The sequence below is a fragment of the Antechinus flavipes genome, chromosome 1 (genome assembly GCF_016432865.1).
Source record: "Antechinus flavipes isolate AdamAnt ecotype Samford, QLD, Australia chromosome 1, AdamAnt_v2, whole genome shotgun sequence".
Lineage (NCBI taxonomy): Eukaryota > Metazoa > Chordata > Mammalia > Dasyuromorphia > Dasyuridae > Antechinus > Antechinus flavipes.
Window position 1 is genome coordinate 695,741,727 of NC_067398.1, and position 12,378 is coordinate 695,754,104.

A 12,378-nucleotide genomic window follows, 5' to 3' on the forward strand; every position below is an offset into this window, starting at 1 on the left:
GGCCAATGTGAAGAGGTAAAAATAAACAACAGTTGGGGCAGAACAGGATAAATGAGGTTTGCCCCATGAGAAGTGTAAACACCTGGGGGGAAATGGCCAGCTGTGAGCACTGGAACTGGCTGGGTTAGCCCCAGCCACAGGAACTATGACCTCCCAGAGGGTGGGGAGAGTCTGAGCGGAGGTAGGTTGACACCGGACTCGGCTGGGCTGTGGTCTTGGGTGAAAGGGAACCACGGCACCCCAGAAGTGCAGGGACGCTGCAGGACTTAGGGGAGGTGGAGTTCTGGGTTTTGTGCAGACCAGGGGGAGAACTGAAGGAGGATCTAAGACCCTGGACACCTCCCTCACAGAAAGACTAGAGGCAAAATATAAGGTGAACATCAGAGGCTAATTACAAGGGACTCAATCAGGACAAATTGTTTGCTTTTTATACCCAGAAATTTAAACCGTTATGTCTAAGATTGCCATTAGTTTGAAAGATTGGGGTAGAAGTAAGATGTGAGTCTAAAAAGCAAAACTGTATAGGGAAAGGTAAAAAGGGTCATTATCTCATGCAAACCAGATGAAAAAAGAAAGAACTGATGCAGAGGAATTAGAAGAAGAGGGCTGGATGAACTGGAACTCTGCTCTCATTGGGAATGGGTTAAAGAGAAAAAATATAAATATATCTGGAAATTTAGAAAGAAATGAGAGGCTAAGGGAATAGAAAAGGGGAGAGGATAAGAGAGAGATTAGTAGAGGAGATCCAACTCACATCAGATTTGAATTAAAGAGGAAACAACATATATGTTTGGAAGGGAATAAAAGCATTCTAAATTTATAAAGAAATGAGGGTGGTGGAATAGAATAAGGTGGGGCATAAAAGGGTATATAGATGAAGAGGAATGAGATAAAGAGGTAACAATATATATAAAGATATAGATATATTTGGAAGGTTATGGAAGTCTTCCACATTCAGATAGAAACAAGAAGGCAAGGGGATAGAGTGGGAGACAGGATATGGGAAGGATCTTTAGGGAGGACTGGTAGGTTAATAATAGGCAGACAAGATAGGTAAAAGTAAAGCAAAGAAGTCAGGAGCAATAGGAAATAAGTAATACACACAAACAAAATAAAGATAAGGAATAGAATTTATTCTATTTTATTTTTTATTTTTAAAAAAATTTGTTATTATTTATATTATTGTTTATTAATTTATTCTAATTTATTCTAGAAAAAGCAGGGATAGTAATCATGATCTCAAAGCTAAAGTTAAAATAGATTTAATTAAAAGAAAAAATAGAAAAACTAAACTATACATCAGTCATATTAATCAAGATTGTTTTAGACTTTTAAAAATAACTAAACATTATTAGGTTGGAATATTGTTGGGGCAAAGAAATGGGTTGGTAGATTTAAAAAAAAAAATGAAAGACTTGGATTTGTAAAAGAAGATGCTATCCGAGAAATAGGGCAAACAAGCCTGATATGGTCTTATACATGATGAGGTCCTGAATGATGAGTGTGGTAGACAGAAAGAAACTGAAGTATTGATATTAAAAAAAAAAATGATTCCCTGGGGCAGACAGAAAGAAGGCTCTAATAATCAAGATGAGTGTTGTTCCGTGGTCCTACTTTCTGGAGGAAATCCAGTCAGAAATCCAAGTCCCTGAAGCTACATTTTCCCTATAAAACAGCTTAGGGCCGGTGGCTTTGATGCTCTTCGTTGGGTCAGCTGCCACTGGCACTCTGCCTTGTGGTGCCTTTCCCCTTCCCCTTCCCCCATGCCCCTTGGTATCTCTCCTAAACCCACTACACTTCTCAGTCCCACTTCTCCTCCTCATAACTAACCTTTTAGGGTGCTTCCCATCTCTAGTTCACATTTACACTCCTGGTGTCTATTGTATCATTCTGTCCGACCTCTTCTCATAAATAAATCTATTTATTTATATTAATAAATAAATAAATTTTGCCAAAGAGAATAGCCATGGGGGATTCACCCCAACATTTGGTGGCTACCATCATCCGGTGTCTACATCAGCCATATCACACAGATGCATATGAATGTATATATGTATATAGATATGTATGTAATTATAGCTATCTATGTCTATGTTTGTGTATATGTGAGTATGCAGGTTTGTGTATATTTATATATGTAGGTATACACACACACACCCCTCCAGGCTTAATTGTAGCCTCTTGGGGAAGACGGGGGAAAAGAATAAAGTAAAAAATACACAGCGCAAAAAAAACTAGAAGGAAGCAAAGGTGGACAGCTCTGAACCCAATGTGTTGCATTCATTATATAGCCTTTCTTGAAATGGAAATTTATTGCTTCATATTTTGAATTTTCTTGTGTTCTGCTGTACATGTGGCATTTTTTTCCTTTCCTGCTTTTTATTTAAGATTTATATCAATAAATGATAGGGAAAAAAGAACAGAGTTTGGGGTTACAAGGTAGGAGGATAGGTAGAAAGGCAACAGATTGTTAACAGGAAAGGGAATTCCAGAGTTCATGGATATGGAAACGGTATATCTGTATGTGCTAGCAAAATTGCGTCTGTGTGTAGCTGAAAGGGGATTGAGGAGGTCATGGGAAATGAGGAAGTTGGGAAAATGGAAGATTAGGATGTTTGAGGGAGTATGGTGAAATCCCCTCGTCTCATCTACGAAGGATTTTACATTTGAAAATAGACACATGTTGAAGTCACGGGAGCCGGAATTGAAGGGGAGAACATGCAAGCTCGTTGGAGAAGCGTCCTGTGGGTCTGGAGACAACAGTTCCCAGAATTTTGATTGGGAGAAGTGGACACAAATTGCTGTTATTCTGTCACTTCCGTCGTGATCTCAGCAGATGCTGGAGGGTTTTGCTATTTCCTCCTCCGGCTCATTTTACAGATGAGGAAACTGAGGCACACAGGGTGAAGTCATTTGCCCAAGGTCCACAGCTGATTTGAATTCATGAAGATGGCTCTTCCTGATTCCAAGGCACTACGGTGCCAATGAGGGAACCTCAAAGGAGATTTTCCTGAATAGTGGCGATATTCCTTGGAAGAGGAAATGGAGAGCAGTCTTAGCTTTCTCATCTCGACCAGGGAGTCTGGGGAATGAGTGAAAGCTTGGTCCGGGTGAGAAAGAGTAGTTAGGGAAGCTGGGACACCAGGAGGGAGCCAGGGATCCGTGACAGCCAGAAAATAAAAGGAATGGGACACAGAGGGTACAGGAGAAGGCGTGAAGAGATGGAGAATGGGACCTTGAGAAGGGGGCATCACGGGGAGTGGGAATAAGAGAGCTGCCAGTGGAGGGTGGCTAATAGTGCCAGCTGGGACTTCAGCACCACGGGGCTAAGGAGAGGATGATGGAGAGGGGGCTGCTGAGCACTGATGAATGAGGGAGGGCAGGTGCGTTATTAAGATCACCAGGGATTCAGTCTCAGGGGGTAATTCTCTAGCTGTAGATAATGCCAGAAACATAATATCTTAGCAAGAACTCCACAGACTCACTGATGTAGGCAGGGAAGATTTATTTTACATTCTTGCAAGCTGAGGAGACACACCTTTGAAACTCCAAAGGCAGCATCTCATTTCCTATCCTGAAGCACAAGGGCCTCTCCTGCTTCCCCATTAATTAGATGTTTCAGAAGTTACAGGACATGAATCTCCACCTCCATTACATAGCCAGTCCCTGCCCCAAAGGAGCTTATTTTTTATAAAGGGGGAAGGTAACAGAGGAGGGCTAAGGGCAAAGAACTGAAGATTCTTTTCAAATCTCAGACCATCACCCCTGATTACAAAAACAATCAGGGCATCCTTTAAAAACTTTTAAAAAAGTAAAAAGTAAAAAGGCACCCCTGCTTCCAAGGAACAATCTTTTGGGGGAAGATCACCTCCACCCTTGATTATTCTTTGATGTCCTTGTGGGTTTCCGTTTCCTAATTCAAGTTTCATTTCTCCAATTTGATTTTCATAACTGTGGAAGCCAAATAAATGCTCATCCATTTCTCACGATAGCTACTCCCAGAGGACTACCTCTGAGGCTGCTCAGAGCAGGGGACCAGCAGGGGAAACTAATAGCTTGGGTTTCTCTCCTTTCCCAGTAGGTAAACCAGACCAGTAAGTAGAGGGAGCAAAAGGGAATGGAGTCTCTGTGTCCCCTGCAGGTAAGAGAAAGGAGTCTTCTGGACTCCTCCATCATGACTTGGAGGATATGAGAGAAAGTATAGGGAGGGAGGCAGTGTCAGCAGAAATGAACCAAATCGGATTTAATGGCAGAAGACAGAAGGAGTCACAAAGGAAGAAGTTCAAGAACAATCTACATTTATTAAGCACTTAGTGTGTACTAAGCACTGAGGATACCAAAAGAGGGAAGAGTCTGGCCCTCAAAGAGTTCACAATCTAAAGATGGAGGCGGGAGACAGTGTGCAAACAAATATTTACAAAGCAACCTAAATACAAGAATAAACAGGAAATAATTAACAGAAGGAAGGCACTAGAATTAAGATGAAAGAAAGTTTGGTAATTATGGAGCACCGTCCTAATGTTTCATTCCAGATCTGCTTATTCTTTCCATTCTGCCTTCTGAAATGGGACCTTGGGAAGTTAGGGATGAGCTGGGGAGGGCAAAGACTTTGGCCATCAGCAGCCAGGGGTTACTGCAACCAGAGACCTGACCCGATCCCCTCCTTACATGGAGGTTTGGGAAGAGCTCTCCACCCTTCAAATTAGAGAGAAGGATTTCAGAGGCTGAAATACTGCCATTGATGAGTGCAGAGTGACTGTAGAGTGTGGTCTTTGTGAGAGAGGTACTTGATTGGATTGGCCAAAGGTCTTTCCTTGAGGTCCTCTCTCAGGTGGTGATGTTACGCTCTGTAAATCCTCAGGAAATCAGTCTCAAAGTGTGCAGGAACATTAGAAGTGTGAAATCCTAATCAGCAAAAGGTCAATTTTCCTATCCTGAGGGCCAGAAAAGAGAAGGGATCTTATGGGCAGCATTATTTTTTTTTCAATTTCTTTCTTATTCTTGTTTTTTTTTTTTCTTTTTACACAATTAGCAAGGAAATTTCTTTTGCATGTATATACATATTTGTATTCCTTTTAATTTTTTTGCCTTCTTAATGGATCTAGGAAAGGGGGAGGGAGAGAATTTGAAACCGAAAATTCAATGGAATAAAAAAATCAAATATACCTTAAAAAAAGTTATTAGGGGTCTGGTTAGACAAGTTTCCAGATATTTAGTATGTGTCAAGCATGATGCTAAGTTGAAATGCAAATATTTTGTGGAAATGGTATAATTATTCAGTTAAAATGGGGGCAGCTGGGGAGCCCAGTAAATAGAGTGCTGGGCCTGAAGTCAGGAAGCCACATCAAATATGACCTCATCTACTTATTAGCTATGTGGTCCTGGGCAAACCACTTCCCCCATTTGCTTCGATTTCCCTTCATTTGTAAAATGACCTGGAGAAAGGACTAACAAACCATTCCAGTTTCTTTGCCCCCCCCCAAAAAAAACCCAAAAAGAGTTGTACAGAATTGAAACAACTGAACGACAATTAAAATGATAATAAATATGTTTCTATAATTAAAAAAATTATCTTTACAATATTGTTGTTAGTATAAAGTGTTCTCCTGGTTCTGCTCATTTCACTTAACATCAGTTCATACAAATCTTAGATTTTTCTGAAACCATCCAGCTGCTAATTAGGCTTCCATTGATGGCAGAATTCTATCTCTTTGGGAAGGACTGGAGTACTCTGGGGGAAAGTCACAACTTTGTGGAAGTCAAGCATTTGGATCTCAGAATCTCTTAATCATATATCAGGTGTTAACAGACCTATTCCATCAGCTTCATATATCATAACTTTTTCATGGATTTCCCCAATTGATGGCTACCACCTCATTTTCCAGTACTTTACCCCCATGAAAAGAGCTGCTGTATTTTTATACATATGGAGCTTTTTTCTTTCTTTGATCTCTTTGGAAAATAGACCAAGGAGGCTAAAATGAGATACTTAAGGCAGTGCCTGGTACATAGTAAGTGCTTAATAAATGCGTATTTTCTTCCTTTAGAGGGACATCACTGGATTTAAAAATATGCTCAATTGTATGGCCCTTTGGGCATGATTCCAAATTGATTTCCAGAATAGCTGAACGAGTTTATAGCTCCAGCAAGAGGACTTACTGTACTGATTTTCCCTTTCCAGCATTTGTCATTTTCCTTTTCTGTCATGCTAGCCAATCTGGTAGATGTAAGGTGGAACCTCAGAGTTGTTTTCATTTGCATTTCTCTAGTTACTCATTTAGAGCACTTTTTTTTTCATATGGCTATTGATAGCTTGGGTTTCTTCTGAAACAACTTGATAATATACTTTGATCATTTATGAATTAGAGAATTGCTTTTATTTTTATAAATTTGAATCTGTTTCATACATGTATGCATGTGTATATGGATGTATACATATAAAATGAGAACTTTATTAAAGAAACCTGCTTCAAATATCCCCCCTATTCTTGCTCCTTTCCTAAGTTTAGCTGAATTGATTTTGTCTGTACACAAACTTTTCATTTTATATTATCAAGGATGTCCATTTTACCTCCTGTAATCCTTTTTGGATCATGAACTATTCAATTATCTACAGGTCTAAAAAGGTATTTTCTTGCATGCTACCTGTACCCACTTGAAGCTTATCTTGGTATACAGTAGAACATATTGGTTTATACCTGCTAGACTGCATTTCAATTTTCCTAATAGATTTTTTTTTGGTGGTGGTGAGTTCTTGCCCCCTTAGTTGGGATCTTTGGCTTTATTGGACAGTAGACTACTGTACTTCAAAGAAGCACATATTTTACTTAGTCTTGTCAACTGATCAATCTATTTCTTACATAGTACCAAATTGTTTTGATGACTTCAGCTTTATAATACACTTTGAGATCTGAAACTATGGGACCTCTTTCCTTTCCACTTTCTTTTCCATGAACTTCCTTGATATTCTTAACCTTTTGTTCTTCCCGGGGAATTTATAAAATTATGTTTTTCTAGTTACAAAGTAATCCTCTGATATTTTGAATGGTATGCCATTGGAGAAAAGAATTGATTTAGGTAGTATTGTAATTTTTATTATATTGGCTTGGTCTACTCAGTAATTATTATTCCTCTAATTTATTTAGAGGTCCTTATTTGTAAAAAGAATATTTTATTATATACACATATGCACACACACACACATATATAATAAAAATAAAATGTAGAGAGTGTAATCTCCTTGAGGACAGGGACTATTTCATATTTGGCTCTTGATTGATTGATTAATGGTTGATTATAGGTGTACTGATAAGACATTTCACCTTGTTTTCTATTTTTCATTCTTTTGGTTTTGATTTTTTCTCAATAGTTTCATAAAATCATTAGCTTCCATTTGCTCAAATCTAGTTTTTAAGAAATAATTTTCCTAAGTGAGCTTTTGTATGTCCTTTTCCATTTGGTCAAATTTTTTTAAAGCATTCTGCTCATTAGCTTTTTGCATTTCCTTTTGTACCACTCTTATTTCTTTTCCCAGTTTTTCCTTGACTTCTCTTACTTAATTTTCAAAATCCTTTTTGAGCTCTTCCATGGCTTGAGACCAATTCTTATTTTTCTTGGAGGCTTTGGTCAAAGAAGCTTTGATGTTATTTTCTTCTGAGTGTATGTTTTGATCTTCCTTGTCACTATGGTCACTTTCTATGGTCAGAATCTTTTTCTGTTGTTTGCTCATTTTCCCAGTCTATTACTTGACTTTTAACTCTTTGTTAAAGTAGGGCTTTGCTTCCAGGATAGCGGGTCACTCTCCTAAGCTTAAGGGATTTTGTGCTACTGTTTTCAGAGATCCTTCTAGGGACTGGTAAATTTTCGGTCCTTCCAAGGTGGTATGATCCAAGGAGAAATGTGTTTACTAGTCTCCTGGCCTATGCTCTGGTCCATGAGTGGCCACCAGCACTCCTCTCTGCCTCAGAACTATGAAGGGGATCCCCGATCCACTTTGGCTGTGAGTTCTAATGTTCTAGTGCTCCCCCTTGTCCTGTGAGCCAGGACTGTATCTGGATTTGAGTGTGGACAAAGCAACAGAGTCCTGCCTCAGTGCCAACAAAGAGACCCTTATAATCTCCTTCTGCCCAGCTGCTCAACCTCTTACTGTCTGTGGGCTGAGATCTCCACTGCCACTACTGTTGGCACTGCTAGTTCAGTGGCTCCCAATACCCTCTCCTGGTTGGCTGGTTTCCCAAGGCCCTCTCACCCTAGTGAGACACACCTTTTCTGATGGCCTTCCAGGTGGTCTTTGGTGCCTGTGGGCTACGAGGTCTGGAAACTGCCACCTGGGGCAACAGAGCTTTCCTGCTGACCTTCTAGCTTGCCTTCAGTTGGAAAATTGATTTTATGGCTTCTGATGCTCTAAAATGTGTTTAGAGTCATTATTTATTTATTTTTAATTGAAGCTTTTTTTTATTTTCAAAACCTATGCAAGAATAAGTTTTCAACATTGGCCCTTGCAAAATCTTGTGTTCCAATTCCCCTCCACCCCCTCCTCTAGATGACAAGCAATCCAATATATGTTAAACATGATAAAATATGTTAAATCCCATATATGCACACGTATTAATACAATTATCTTGCTGCACAAGAAAAACCAGATCAATGAGAAAGAAAAATAAAATTCAAACAAAAAACAACAAAAGAAGTGAAAATGCTACGTTTTGATCCACACTCAGTTCCCACAGTCCTCTCCCTGGATGCAGATGGCTCTCTCCATCACAAGGCCATTGGAACTGCTCTGAATCCTTTTATTGTTGAAGAGCGCCTCATCCATCAGAATTGATCATCATATGATCTTGCTGTGGCCGTGTACAGTGATCTCCTGGTTCTGCTCACTTCACTTAGCATCAGTTCCTGTGAGTGAGAGTCATTATTTAAAGGTATTTGGAGGGATTGGGGGAGAGCTTGGGTGAGTCCCTGCTTTTCCTCTGCCATCTTGGCTCTGCCTGGTTGAAGAGCATTGTTTCTGCATCCACTACTAAATCTGGGCGAGGGGGTGTACAAATGGCCCCCTTCCTTCCCAATTCTGCCCCCTCCATGCATTACTGTGATGGCTCAGCCATCATATTAACATCATATTAACAGAACGTTTAGGAGGCTTCAAGGGATTTTCCCTGAGGCTGGTCTCTCCGGGGGCATCCCTCCCTTAGGGTGGCAATGACCTGACACTGCTCCCTCCAGTTATCAGAGATTTCTTCGTGAATGGCATAAAGTAGTGGTTTTTGCTCAGTCCTCCTGCCCTTACTGCAGCGTTTGGCAATTTCCATCTTCTCCTGGACACTCTGGGTTTTCTTCCTTTCTTCTGAGTCTTGTTGCTCTTTCTCACTGTCCTTTTCAGGGTCATCACCCGGGGCCCACCCCCTACCTATGGGGAGCATCCCATGTTCTACCCATAACCCGCTCCAGCTAGGGAGCTCCATTGATAGAGTGCTGAAGTCAGGAAGACCCAAATTCTAATTCAGCCTCAGACATTTACTAACTGAGCAAATCATTTAACTCCTATTTGCCTCATTTCTTTCAACTGTAAGAATAAATGGTATTTACCTCCCAGGGTGGGTTCAAATGAGATAATATATAAGGGTCTTACCACAGTATTGGGTAAACACGAGGTGCTTAATAAATGCTTATTCCTTCTCCCCTTCCCATTCATATATTTATCATCCTCCTCTCCTCCCCCACATTTCTTGAGATGAGAGATTTCGATCTTATCTTGTACACTCGTTGTTAGGGCCAGCATGTAGTAAGGGCTTGTTGAGTGAATGAATGAATGAAGTCTCCTATACGGCTTAAGGAACAGCTGCTGGGAACTTTGGCAGGAACAGAGAAGTAGTGTTCTCTGCTGAATGGTTTGGTTTATCGACTCAGGGAGATCTATTTGGTCACAAGAGGGGTTTGGAATATATTTTCCTATTGTTCTTTCTCGACTCCCTTTTCTCAGAAATGAAATTTTACCTTTAAGCATATTTCTTTGGAGACTGGCACTAGAGAGAAGGAGGCTGGGAAATTGGTATCGTCTGATTTGGAAGGAGAAATAAATTCCCTCATCCAAGTAGCAGCCTCCTTTGGAATGGCAGATGCAACAGCTGATCGTCTAACATTTGGTGAATGACTGAATAAACAGATACCCCAAAAGGAAGGAGATGCTCTAGGGCCAGAGAAAGAGGGATGCAAAGAAATATGCAAAGAGACATAATGTCTAGCAGAAACGGCAGGCTACAATAAAAAAGCAGAAGATATTCTGCAGTATCTAATGATGTAAAAGAAAAACAAATCCACATATAAATGCACAGGTGAATGGAGAGCGAATAACTCACAAACTTAAAAATAAATTATATGTATTTTATATGTATACATATATAATTATGCATATAATTATAATTATATGTATATGGACACACACATAATTATGTACATAATTATAATGTATGTTTTATATGTATGCTATGTAATTATAATTATATGTAAAATATTTTATAATTGCATATATAAAATGTGCAGGCCTGTGGATCTATGACTAGGTGGAGGAAGACCTGAGTGCAAATCCAACCTCTGACATTTGTTAGTTGTGTGATCTTGGACAAGTCACTCTACTTCTTTATCTCAGTTTCCTCAGTCATAAAAGAGAAAATGATAGCGCCCATCTCCTAGGGTTATTGTGAGGATCAAGTAAGATAATTTTTATAACACTTCCTTTGTTTCCTCGCTTCTCAATGTAGATTCTCAGATATGATGCCGATTAAACTAACATGTTCTCTCTCTTTTTTCTCTACCCCATGTCCCCCAATCCAGTTCCATAAATGGGTAGTGCTCATTCTTTGGGAATTTATATATTTATTTATATATTTGCATATTTATTATTATATCTATAATATATATTATAAAATATATAAATATTATCTATTTATAAAGATTCACAGGCTCAAGGATCCTTGTCAGCATGAGTACACTCCCCAAACCTGAGACACACAAGGGATAAATGGTCTTCGTCTTCCCCAGTTGCTTCCCTAGTTTTTCAAGCCTGAAAAAACAAAAAAACAAATTCGCTGCCCTCGAGTCTATCTGGTGATCGAGCTTCAGGCAGACAATGACACGATGCGGTGAGCTGGAAAAGCCCCAGATCGGGGAGAGGTTTAGACAATAGTGACGTTGTAACGACACACAGCTCGGAAGGATTCAGAGCCGCCGCTGTGCGGTGACCAGCCGGGTTTCCAGAGGACTGACCATGGAGCAGCGGGGAAGGACTCCCGAGGCGGACCGGGATGCCCATTTTTGGACGTGGCCCTGTGGGACTTGGTCCTGCTTGACTATGCTTGTGGCAAGGGTTCCGTTTCTTTTCTGGCTTTTTTTTTTTTTTCTTTTTCAGTTGGAAGAAGAATAATAATAATGATATAATAATAAATTAAATTTTTATTAAATGAAAAAAATTAAATTAAAACGTTTTTTTTTTCCCAAAAAGAAAAATGTGGATTTAGTGCTAACTATGGTCCTAGATCTGCTAACTCCATGAATCTGGACGTAGGACTTGTCGAGGCCTGTTCTTCCCTTCGCTGGAAGGTGGATGATTCTTAAGCTCCAAATGTGACCTTCCGGACACATTCCGTGACCCAGGAAGGGGAAGAAGGCTTAGCCCGAGGTAATGATAACGAGGAAAGTCGGAGGGAGGATTTGTGAGGCAGCCGCCTCTCCTCCCTCCCCCTCCCCCTCCAATTCGGGCTAGCTTAGAAATCATTACTTAGGCAGGGAGCCTTGAGCGGTCACTGTTACAATTTGCCCTTCGTTAGAGTGCCGGGGGAAGCCTCTCAGGGGCCGTGGAAAGCTGCAGACCGTCGGAGAGCTGCCCGGGGCAGGCACGAACCCTCCATGTGGAGCCCAAAGAGGACTTTAAGGGGCTGTCCAGTCGGTTTCATTTTACAAACGAGGAAAACGCGGGAGGTTCAAGGTGATTGCCCAAAGTTACACAGATGGGGCCGCTAGGGGGCGCAGTGCACAGAGCAGCAGCCCTGAAGTCAGGAGGTCCTGAGTTCAAATCTTACTTCAGACACTTAACACTTCCTGGCTGCGTGACCCTGGGCAGGTCACTTAACCCCAACTTCCTCAATAAACAAAACAAAGAGAAAATATGTATTAATTAAAGTGTGACTATTCCCGCTTTTGTTGTGATTCCGTGTGTCTGTGGCTCCATTTAGCGCTTTCTGGCCCCCATTTCGGGCGCAGCGACCCTCCCAGCATCCCCCGCTTCCTGGAGCGTCCGTCCCGGACTGCGAACTCAAGAAGTGCGTTTTCCTGTCGCACTACGGCGCCACCTAGCGTCCGATTGCCTCCTTACAGCTCAGG